The sequence below is a fragment of the Furipterus horrens genome, unplaced genomic scaffold (assembly GCF_987537825.1).
Source record: "Furipterus horrens unplaced genomic scaffold, mFurHor1.1.pri manual_scaffold_17, whole genome shotgun sequence".
NCBI lineage: Eukaryota > Metazoa > Chordata > Mammalia > Chiroptera > Furipteridae > Furipterus > Furipterus horrens.
The window spans coordinates 98,390,172-98,402,475 of NW_028327187.1; the positions used below are offsets into that span (position 1 = coordinate 98,390,172).

Below are 12,304 nucleotides of genomic sequence, written 5' to 3' on the forward strand. Positions count from 1 at the left end.
AACAAACAATATATTTAAACAAATAATATAAGATGCAAAAGGCTGCATTAGAACTTATCACAGAGCATTTGAAAACACAGAAAAAAGTACGCATACCTGTGTGGGTCAGCGCAGCAAGGCTTTGGAGATAGCTTTCCTGAAGGAGATTCTTTGTGAATCATTGTGAACATTTTAAAGCTAGAGTAGGACACAGCCAGTGGGGATGTGTGGGAGGGCAATTCCAGGCAGGTGGGCACCAACACGTGCAAAGAACCAGAAGTGTGAAGGTGACTACACATGCCAGTCTGCAAACCTTTTGGGTTTTTGATTGCATGAAATGCCAATAATGGGGGTGGCTAAAGGTGCACCCGAACAGGTAGCTGGGGGGGGGGGTGTCGTGATCTGATTACATGACCTCTGAGTGCCAGTGGAGGGGTTTGGTACAAGAGAGAGAGGGATTGCAGGCAGTGGGACAGGAAAGTGGTGCTCTTTTTTAGCGCAGTTGAAGGCAGGGCCATTTGTAACAGGTACAGAGAAAAATTTTTTAAAAATCTCAGAGAGCCTCTAGGTGTCTGATTTAGGTTGATTGGGTGTCTGAAATTTTAATCCACAAGATTGAGAAATAAGAACAAAAAGCAAGTACAGAGGCAGAAGATCAGGTGTCTCTTTTTACCCCCACTGAGCTGGAGGTGTCCGCTTCAGTTCAATAGCGACAAGAAGCAATCCAGAGTCAAGGGCTCACGTGTTGGTAGTGAGTTTGGGAGATGATGCCAACAAGGACAAGTGAGGGGGTGAGGAGAGTGGGAAGGAGGGGTTGGAAGCCTGATAAGGGTAAGATGCTTTTGTAGTTGTGTTTCAACTGGGCTCAGTCCCACCAGGAGCTTTAAAGTAATCATAGAGGGCATTCATGTGATGGAACACACTGACAACTGTCCCATGAGCTAATGGAAGCCCGGGTGCTTATTCACCAACTATTCTGACTACTGGTTTGAGAATTGCCCTTGGGTGCATAAAACCCCAGGATATTCTGGGAAGCTGAGAGTAAGAAAATTGAGAAATGTGGGCACTTAAGCGGGGAGTCTAGCAGCATGTGCAGCAACTGGCCACAGGAGCTTAGACGAACTCACAGGTGGTGAGGTTAAGAGGCTGTGTTGAAAGGCCACCCTGGGTCTGCTGCAATACTGATGGAACATCCCAGGTGGTGCTACCCAATAATCTGCTGAGAGAGACACCTCCAGCCCTGAAGTTAAGGAGAAGGATTCAGACTAGTTATCCATCGTGAGGGTTTATCGGGCTACATGCTCATCACAACTGTAGAGTTCATGAGATCACCCACAGGAAGCAAGAAGGAAAAAAAATCACAGACAGGATTTAGGGGCGGTAGCCGCAATCAAGTTCTAGGCAGAGGATACAGTGTCTACAAAGGACATGACAAGACACAATCAAAGAGGTAGAGGAGGCTCCAGTTAAAACCAGGGTGCTGAGGAGAAAGATGTCAAATACAATAGCAAGGCCGAATAAGGGGAAGATGAGCGAACAACCCCTGCAGGGGATTTGGGGGCCTTGGTAAAAAAGGGGGAGGGATTAAGTACACATGGGTAGTCACAGAACAGTCATGAGATGTAGAGCACAGCACAGGGAACACAGTCAGTAAAACAGTAATAACTGCATGGGGCCAGGTGGTGCTGGCACCGTTGGGGAGATCGCTGTCGAAATTGCATGACTGTCTAACCACCATACTGTACATCTGAAAGCAATACAGAATGATACTGAATGTGAACTGTAATTGAAAATTGATTTTTAAATTTAAAAACATTTAAAAAGTGCCCACCCCCACCAAAAAAAAAAAAAAAAGAGGAAGATGGAATTGGGCCACAAGCGCATCACTTGTGACGCTGATGGTTTCCCCGGGAATAGAGAGACTCTGGGGACAGTGCGTTACGGAAGACATTAGCGAGGAAGAAGGGGGCAAAGTTGGAGTGCACTGCCCTTGCGAGGAGTGAGCTGTGAAGGGAAAGAAAGGGCCTAGGAGGGGATGGTAACCACAGAGGTGGGCAGGAGACCTTGTGTGAATTAAGTTGGGGCCAGGTTTGATCATGTTCTGAGTTGGAAAAAAAAGAAGACCTGAGCAGGACCTTGGCCAGTCCTCAAGAGAAGTAGGTGATGGTGGGACAGGTGAGCGTGCAGGTGCCAGCAGCGAGCCTCCAGACAATCCTTCCCCCTACCGCTGTCATTGATGAGTAATCCCTTTATCCATATCAGTATGTAAAAGGTGGATTCCCCACAACCCTCAGCATTTTGTCCTTCTGGCGCTGTTACTGGACTTAAGTCAAAGTAGATATTTATAGGTAGCAACTAAATCACAGGTGATTTTGAAATGCAATTAGAATGTGCTTTTATTTATATTTGAATGTTAGTGTTAGGATAGAAATTATAGGTCAAGCAAAAAATCAAGACACATTGTGAAACTGACCTTGGCGAAGCTATGAAAGGACCTCAATTTTAATCTTTAGCTGTGTTGAGAATTGCTCTCTTCTGTGCCTAGGAATAGAATGCTCTCTAACCTGGTTTTGGCACCAGTCTCATTCACGTACTACTCTTGCAAACATTTCGTACCACAAACACGGCTTATGTGTTCATATTTCAAGGGTCTTTGGTGTGGAACCTGGCATTTTCCCAAAATAAATAATAATTTAACTCAGCAACAAACCTTGATTCAACACCTACTCCGCTGTGTCCACACTGAGTTGTTAAAACTTTGACTATTAAATCAGAGAGAAGGGGAAGATGGTCGTGGAGTAGGGACAGTGTTCTCTGCTCGTTCCTGTTAAGGAGAGACTCCAGGAACGAATGCGGAGAGGACTGACTGACTCAAAAATTACCCTTCCTTTATTTAAAACAACTCCTATCTGTTTCTCCTACGAAATAAGAGTCCCAACATCTCCACAAGTATATTAATACGGGCTCATTTGCAGCCTGTAGTGAGATTGTAGTTGGGGGAGATATTGGAGGGTGTGGGTTTCTTGCCTGGGTTGTGTGATTATGTTTTAGCAGCACCTCCACAAAAGATCTCAAGACAAGGTGGGCAGAGTGACTCTCAAACAACTAACCAGAGAAAAAGATCCACCAGAGAGTAGCTGAAATACAACCAGACAGATTAAAGAAATAACATCAAGGACAACACAGACGGAGATCCAGGAGGGCGGAGGAGTAAGTGGAAGCTACACGAACCTCCTCCCAGGACCAGCCAGTGCTGACTCAGCCCCAGTACAGCAGACAGACCATTCCCCTCCAAGTGGCGTCAGACTAAGGGGAAGTAAAAGCCCTGCCTACAGGAATTAAACTGCTACGCCCACGGTCCTTAAGCCTGATGGCTAATCACAGATTGAGTAGATTAACAACTAAAGAAGACAGACAAAGGCAGTAGATCACTGGAAGTCTCCAATAGGCTGCCTAGGGCCAGTCTGGTACATGATCTGACGATACCAGAGGCAGATCCAGGAAGAGCAGATCATTCTAAGAAGGACCAACAAACAATAGGAATCACAAAAATGGGGAGACAGAGAAACAACCCCCCATCAAAAGGAAAGGTAGAATCCCCAGAGAGAGTGCTAAATGAAATAGAAGGGAGCAAACTATCAGATATGGAATTCAAAACATGGATTATGGAGAAGCTGAATGAGCTCAGTGGAAACTACAAAGAACTCCAGGGAAACTACAAGGAACTCCAGAAAAACTACAAGGAACTCACAGAGAATTACACGAGCATGAAAAAGGATATAGAAGCTATCACTAAGAGCCAGGAGGAAATGAAGAATATGATCTCCGAATTGAAGAACACAGTAGAAGGAATTAAAAGCAGGCTAGAGGAAGCAGAAGATCGGATCAGCGAGCTGGAAGACAACGTACACAAAAACTCCCAGACAATGCAACAAAATGAAAAAAGACTGAACAAGACCAAAGAGGTTCTAAGACAGCTGCAGGACAACATGAAACGTAATAATATCCATATCATAGGAATTCCAGAAGGAGAAGAAGAGCAAGGGATAGAAAAACCTCTTTGAAAAACTAATGACAGAAATCTTCCCTAACGTGAGGAGAGAAAGAGTCATGCAAGTCCAGGAAGCACAGAGGGTCCCAATGAAGATGAACCCCAACAGGCCCACCTAAAGACAAAAGCAGCAAGAGAGAAACAACTAATAACATACAAGAGAGCTCCAATAAGGCTATTATCAGATTTCTCAGCAGAAACACTACAAGCCAGAAGGGAATGGCAAAAAATATTTCAAGCAATGAAAAATAAAGGCCTACAACCTAGAATACTCTACCCAGCAAAGCTCTCATTCAAAATGGAGGGTGAAATAAGGAGCTTCCAAGACAAAAGAAGGCTAAAAGAATACATCTCCACCAAACCAGCAATGCAAGAGATGCTAAAGGGTCTGCTTTAAGAAGATAAAGAAACAGAGAGAGACAGAGAAGAACACGAGTACAAAGGGGAAAAATGACAATGAATAAGTACTTATCGGTAATAAACTTAAATGTAAATGGATTAAACGCTCCAATTAAAAGACATAGGGTAGCTGAATGGATTAGAAAGAATGACCCACATATATGCTGTCTACAACAGACACACCTTAGAACAAAAGATCTACACAGACTGAAAGTAAAGGGATGGAAAAAAGTATTTCAAGCAAATGGACATGAAAAGAAAGCCAGGGTAGCAATACTTATATCAGACAAAACAGATTTCACAGCAAAGTCCATAAAAAGAGACAAAGAAGGGCATTTCATAATACTTAAGGGAAAAATCCATCAAGAAGATATAACCCTTATAAATATATATGCACCCAACTTAGGAGCACCCAAATATATAAGGAAAATTTTGAAAGACTCCAAGAACGATATAGACAGCAACACACTCATAGTAGGGGACTTTAACACCCCATTGTCAACAATGGACAGATCTTCGAAGCAAAGAAACACCAAAGATATTGAGGCACTGAACAACACTCTAGATCAAATGGACTTAGTCGATATATATAGAAGTTTTCACCCCAAAGAAGCAAAATATACATACTTCTCAAATGCACATGGAACATTTTCAAAGATAGACCACATGGTAGGACACAAAACAAGCCTCAGTAAATTCAAGAAAATTGAAATTATATCAAGCATCTTCTCAGATCACAATGGCTTAAAATTGGAAATCAACCTCAAGGAAAAAACTCAAAAACATTCAAACTCATGGAGAATGAATAATATGCTATTAAATAATGAATGGGTTAACAATGACATCAAGGAAGAAATCAAAAAGTTTCTGGAAACTAATGATAATGAACACACAACAACCCAAAACCTATGGGATACAGCGAAAGCAGTCCTAAGAGGAAAGTTCATGGCAATACAGGCCTACCTAAAAAACTAGAAGAATCTCTAATAAAAAATTTAACCCTACAGCTACAAGAACTAGAGGAAGAACAACAAGCAAAACCCAGATCAAGTAGAAGGAAGGAAATCATCAAGATCAGAGCACAATTAAATGACATAAAGTCTAAAGTAACAATTCAAAAGATCAACAAAAGTAGGAGCTGGTTCTTTGAAAAGATAAACAAAATTGACAAGCCTTTAACCAGGTTCATCAAGAAAAAAAGAGAGGGGACCCAAATAAATAAAATCAGAAACGAAAGAGGAGAAATCACAACTGATACAACAGAAATACAAAGGATTATAAGAAATTATTACGAACAACTGTATGGCAAGAAATTTGACAACCTAGAGGAAATGGACAAATTCCTTGAAACCTATAGTCTTCCCAAACTGAATCAAGACTATTAAATCAGAAACACTTGGATTAGAATGGCCACCTGTTGCTGCCGCTATCAGACAGGTCACAGAAACTACACAGTAAGCCTCACAGGGAAGGCTTGATACCAAGAACTATTACCTACTGACTGGGAATTAAGTTTTAAGAGAGAATAGAAGGGAGCTCAATAGAATACCCCAGTGCTGAGAAATAGTGCCCAAGGAAGGCACTGACTTGGAAAGCAAGGAGGTCTACCCGAAGTTGGGATTCAAATCTGTTTGGAAAGAGTGTGTTTCCAGCCCATGAGATGGCAGAAGAGTTCACCAGGTTGACCTGACCCAGAGCTACTACATAGTCAGGGGCTGAAGACTGTATGAAGGGAACTTGGAATGGGGTGCTGTCAAAATTCGTAGGGAAGTCACCCATGAGGACAGTACTGAATTTGCTGGGAAGCCGGATGGGTTGCCCAGTGGGCTTGCTGGGAAGCCATCTGCAATAGATACTGCTGAGCTCTGGAAAACCAGCTGGGGCTTCAGGAAGCTGCCCATGGACTTGCCACTCATGCTGAACTTGCCACTTGTCAGAATATACTTGTAGTGGGTACTACTGAAATTTCTGGGAAGAGAATGGGGAACAGTCAAGGTGAACTCCACCACGCAACCCACAGGCCAAACCAGAGCCACGGGAGCAAGAAAGAAGTAAAAACACAATGGAGCAGAGAAACCTTTACCTCCCCCGGTGTCATTCCAGTGCCCTTTACAGACAAGCCACATCATGTTAGAGATAAGAGCCTTCTCAAATTCTATCTTGCTTATCTTTATAGAGACACACCTAATAATGTGTTAGCTAAATAAATTGTGTTCATGTTCCCATTGATAATTTAACCAAAAAGACTGGTGTTTGGATACAATGTAGATGGAGCCTTCAGATAAATTATCTCAGGGGATAGGTGGCGAAATAAAATAATTGCTGTAACCATGGTTTTAAATTGATTTATTTTCCAAAAAAAATTCATGCTATATATTAGATGGGGATAGTCAAACTTCCTGAATTTGTTTTAAACCATATATTTTTTATTTTCTTTTTTGGCTAAAGCAAAACAGTTTTTCCAGTAATAAAGCAAGTGCCTTTTCATTTGAAGGTGAGCCTTGTCCATTTTCTTCTCAATTAAATGCCTATGTCAGAGGTTTGTATTTTTTTTAAATTTCCTATCTAATGTTTCTTATAGATGCAATTATGCAGAGCAAAGGTAACATTCAATTGCCTGCTAAATCAATCACACAGCCACAGTTTTTATTGCCTATGAATATTTAAAAGAGATATGCTAGATCCCTTTTCTAATTGCAGAGTGTGACTTCGCATGCAGATAAGTAATAAATTAGTTCCATTCCTTGAAAAGTAATCTTTCACTCTTCATAATCATATGGCACTATATTTTCTACTCACAGTAATGATTTGAAAGATGGTTGGCAAACCAGGAAACAACTCAAAAAATCAAATCATCTAATTTTCACAACTTATTATACAGTAAGCAAGCTATAAAAGATGTGTTAGTAGTATAGCAAAATGCATAATAATAGCAATATAATAGTATAATGTTACAAAGGCTCAAGCACTGCTGTGTCTGAAATGCATTTTCTTGTTTTCTCTTATAGTAGCCTATGGTATAAGGTCTTTTCCATTCCCTTTTCATAGATGTGAAGTGGGTATTAAAAGCCACGAAGCTAGTAAGAGGCTATGGATCATTTAGACCCAATTTTCCTCGTGCTTGAGCTTAGGCACATAACCCTTTGACCACAATACCTCCTATCTTAGTGATCCTTTCCTTATATTAAAATCAATGGCTGTCTGCCCTGGCCAGTGTGGCTCAGTTGGTTGGATGTCATTCCGTACACTAAAAGGGTGTAGGTTTGATTCCTGGTCAGGGCGTATACCTAGGTGGTGGGTTCAATCCCGGATCAGGGTGCATACGGGACACAACCAATCGATGTTTCTCTTGCACATTGATATTTCTCTCTCTGTCATTCCTTCCTCTCTCTCTAAAAGCAATGAAAAAAATTTCCTCAGGTGAGGATAAAAAATAATGAAATAAAATAATAAAATAAATCAAATTAAATTGAAGGCAGCCTGTTAAGAAGTGAATATTACAATTATCCAGTGTCCCAATTTCTATCTTTCAGCATAAGATTAAAAGTATTATGGATGATTAATTAAAGTAAAGCATTATAAAATCTTAAATATTAAAATCACACATTTCAAAGTCCAAAGCCTTCACCAGTTCTTTTGATTAGTGATTGTTTCATCTTTCTTATGTTTCTGTCTTTTTCTTTTTCTTTTTTTTTTTTTTATAATTTCTTTTATTTTTTGGTTTTTCAATTACAGTTGTCCCATTTTCCCCCATTGCTCCCCCCTCCCAGCCCATCCCTTCTCCCACAATCATATCCCTCCCCGTTGTCCATGTCCATGAGTCATTTATACACGTTCCTTGACTAGACCCTTCCCTTACTTATCCCCCTTCTCTCCCTCCCCCCTCCCCCCTATTGACTGCTATTCTGCTCTTTGTTCTATTTAGTTCATTTGTTTGTGTTGCTCTTTAATTTCCTATATTAGGTGATATCATATGGTATTTTGCTTTCTTTGCCTGGCTTATTACACTAAGCATAATTCTCTCTAGTTCCATCCATGTTGTCACAAATGGCAGGAGTTCCTTCTTTCTTTCTGCTACATAGAACTCCATTGTGTAAATGTACCACAGTTTTTTGATCCACTCATCTACAGATGGGCACTTAGGCTCTTTCCAGCATTTAGCTATTGTAAACAGGGCTGCTATGAACTTAGGGGTGCATAAGTTCTTTTGAATTAGGGTTTTAGGATTTTTCGGGTATAATCCTAGCAGTGGAATCGCTGGATCAAAAGGCAGTTCCATTTTTAATCTTTTGAGGAAACTCCATACTGTTTTCCACAGTGGCTGCACTAGTCTGCATTCCCACCAACAGTGCAGTAGGGTTCCCGTTTCTCCACATCCTCGCCAGCATTTGTTGTTTGTTGATGTGTTGATGATGGCCATTCTGACAGGTGTAAGGTGGTATCTCATTGTGGTTTTTATTTGCATCTCCCTGATGGCTGGTGATGTTGAGCATTTTTTCATGTGCCTATGGACCTTCTGTATGTCCTCTTCGGAGAAGTGTTTGTTCAGGTCCTTTGCCCATTTTTTAATTGGGTTGTTTGTTTTCTTGATGTTGAGTCGTATAAGCTCTTTATATATTTTGGAGATCAGTCCCCTGTCTGTGATATCATTAGCAAATATGCTTTCCCATATGGTTGGTTTCCTTTTCATCTTGCTGATGTTTTCTTTTGCTGAGCAGAAACTCTTTAGTTTGATGTAGTCCCATTTATTTTTTCCTTTATTTCTCTTGCCTTAGGAGATGTATCTGTGAAGATATTGTTACGTGGGCTATCTGAAAGTTTCCTGTCTATGTTTTCCTCTAGGACTTTTATGGTGTCACGGCTTACATTTAAGTCTTTAATCCATCTTGAGTTCATTCTGGTGTGTGGTGTAAGTTGGTGGTCTAGTTTCATTTTTTTGCATGTCCCAGTCCAGTCCTCCCAGCACCATCTGTTAAAGAGGCTCGTCTCACTCCATTTGTTCCTTCCTCCTTTATCAAATATTAGTTGACCATAGAGGCCTGGGTTTATTTCTGGGCTCTCTATTCTGTTCCACTGATCTATATGTCTGTTCTTATGCCAGTACCAGACTGTTTTGATCACAGTGGCTTTGTACTATTGTTTGATGTCTGGTATCATGATTCCTCCTGCTGTGTTCTTCTGTTTCAACATTGCTTTTGCTATTCCGGGTCTTTTTTGCTTCCATATGAATTTTTGAATTATTTGTTCTAGCTCTGTGAAATATGTCGTTGGTATTTTAATAGGGATTGCATTGAATCTGTAAATTGCTTTGGGTAGTATGGCCATTTTGATGATGTTGATTCTTCCCACCCAGGAACATGGTATTTGCTTCCATTTATTTGTATCTTCCTTAATTTCTTTCTTCAATGTTGCGTAATTTTCAGTGTACAGGTCTTTTATCTCTTTGGTTAAGTTTATTCCTAGGTACTTTATTTTTCTTGTTGCTATAGTAAATGGTATTTTCTGCCAATGTCTCTGATATTTTATTGTTGGTGTACAGAAATGCCTTAGATTTCTGTATATTTATTTTGTACCCTGCTATTTTGCCAAATTCACTTATTATATCGAGTAGTCTTTTAGTGGAGTTTATAGGGTTTTCTAGGTATACTATCATGCCTTCTGCAAATAGTGGTAGTTTTACTTCTTCTTTCCCAATTTGGATGCCTTTTATTTCTTTGTCTTGTCTGATTGCTGTGGCTAGAACTTCCAACACTATGTTGAATAGAAGTGGAGAGAGTGGACAGCCTTGTCTAGTTTCAAGGGGAATGCTTTCAATCTTTGTCCATTGAGTATGATGCTGGCTTCGGGCTTCTCATATATAGCCTTAATTATGTTAAGGTATGCTCCCTCTATTCCCATTTTGCTGAGTGTTTTCATCATAAATGGGTGTTGTACTTTATCAAATGCTTTTTCTGCATCTATAGATATGGTCATGTGATTTTTGTCTTTCATTTTGTTTAGGTGATGTATTATATTCATTGATTTGCAAATATTAAACCATCCTTGCATCCCTGGGATGAATCCAACTTGATCGTGGTGTATGATCTTTTTGACGTATTGCTGGATCCTGTTTGCCAAAATTTTATTGAGGATTTTAGCATCTATGTTCATCAGTGATATTGGCCTGTAGTTTTCTTTCTTTGTTGTGTCTTGACCTGGTTTTGGGATTAGGGTAATACTGGCTTCATAGAAAGAGTTTGGGATTTTTCCCTCTTCTTGGATTTTTTGGAATAATTTGAGGAGGGTAGGAGTTAGTTCTTCCCTAAATGTTTTGTAAAATTCGCCTGTGAAGCCATCTGGTGCAGGGCTTTTGTGTGCAGGGAGATTTTTGATTACTGTTTCAATTTCCTTCTTTGTTATTGGTCTGTTGAGACTTTCCACTTCTTCTTGATTCAGTTTTGGAAGGTTGTATGTTTCTAGAAATTTGTCCATTTCTTCTAGGTTGTCAAATTTCTTGCCATACAGTTGTTTGTAGTAATTTCTTATAATTGTTTGTATGTCTCAGGTATCAGTCGTGATTTCTCCTCTTTCATTTCTGATTTTGTTTATTTGGGTCTTCTTTTTTTTCTTAATGAGCCTGGCTACAGGCTTGTCAATTTTGTTTATTTTTTCAAAGAACCAGCTCCTAGTTTTGTTGATTTTTTGGATTGTTGGTTTAGACTCCATGTTGTTTAATTCTGCTTTGATCTTGATGAATTCCTTTCTTCTTCTTGACCTAGGCTTTGTTTGTTGTTCTAGTTCTTGTAGCTTTAGGATTAGATTTTTTATTTGAGCTTCTTCTGTCCTTTTCAGATATGCCTGTATTGCTATGAAGTTCCCTCTTAGAACTGCTTTTGCTATGTCCCATAGGTTTTGGGCTGTCGTGTGTTCATTGTCATTAGCTTCTAGAAATTTCTTGATTTCCTCTTTGATGTCATTGTTTACCCATTCATTATTTAATGTTTCTGTCTTTTTCATAGTCATCTATAAGTTCTTCCACCTGACATTAAATAGTAGAGTAAAAGAGGAGAGGAAAAATATAAATTGGTTAATTCTGTTTCATTTGAAACTTCAATGTTAGGTAGCTTGAGGGACCTATTAATTGTTCCAGGTAGTTATGACTTTACATGAATAGACCAGAATAGATAAATACTGATTAAAGGAGAACTGTAAAGTAATCCAGGAAAAGAAGAGGGCAGTACATTAGTCATGAGGTCAGAATTTTATTACAAAGCCATTTGTCTAATGAAATAATATACTTATGATTCTGTGAATGTTTATGTCTTAGAAAATATAAATGTATAATAAAATTAATTGTACTAGCTGCTATCTATTGAATACATTTTTATGTCAGTACTTGTGCTAGAAAGTTATAAACAGTATAAAACTTAAGCCTCACATTAGTTTTCTGAGGTAGCTTTGACTAGCTCATGGTGCAGTTGATGACATGAGGCTGATTTCCATTCTCAGGCGTGAGGCAGCACTATATCGTGGTTCACTTATCATGGCCTCACTGTATCATGGGATTTTTTAACATTATATTTAATTATTTACTGCGAATTTTTGACTATATCACGGGATTTTGCGGTACTGCATACGTATGTTGTTAAAGTTACGTAGGTTTAAGAGTGTAGAATAAATGTAAGGTTCCTACTTTGTGGGGTGTCTAGAACGTAATACCCACAATAAGTGAGGGAATACTGTATTCAGGAATCCCATCTGTAGAACAGCAGGATGCTGGGATGTTTACTCTCTTGTAAGGAAGTCTGAGTAAGGCTTTGAAAGCCAGGACAAAAAAAAATGGATGAAACTGAAGCCATAGAAGTAATACAGCTACGAGCAGTGACCCTTGCATCG

General features: G+C 39.6%; 1 protein-coding gene across 1 annotated transcript in view; it reads left to right on the forward strand.

Annotated features, from left to right (window-relative positions):
- The window catches only part of DMD (dystrophin), a 1,939,482-nt gene that overhangs the window by 726,926 nt on the left and 1,200,252 nt on the right, over window positions 1-12,304 (forward strand). The gene's annotated exons all lie outside the window — the stretch shown is intronic.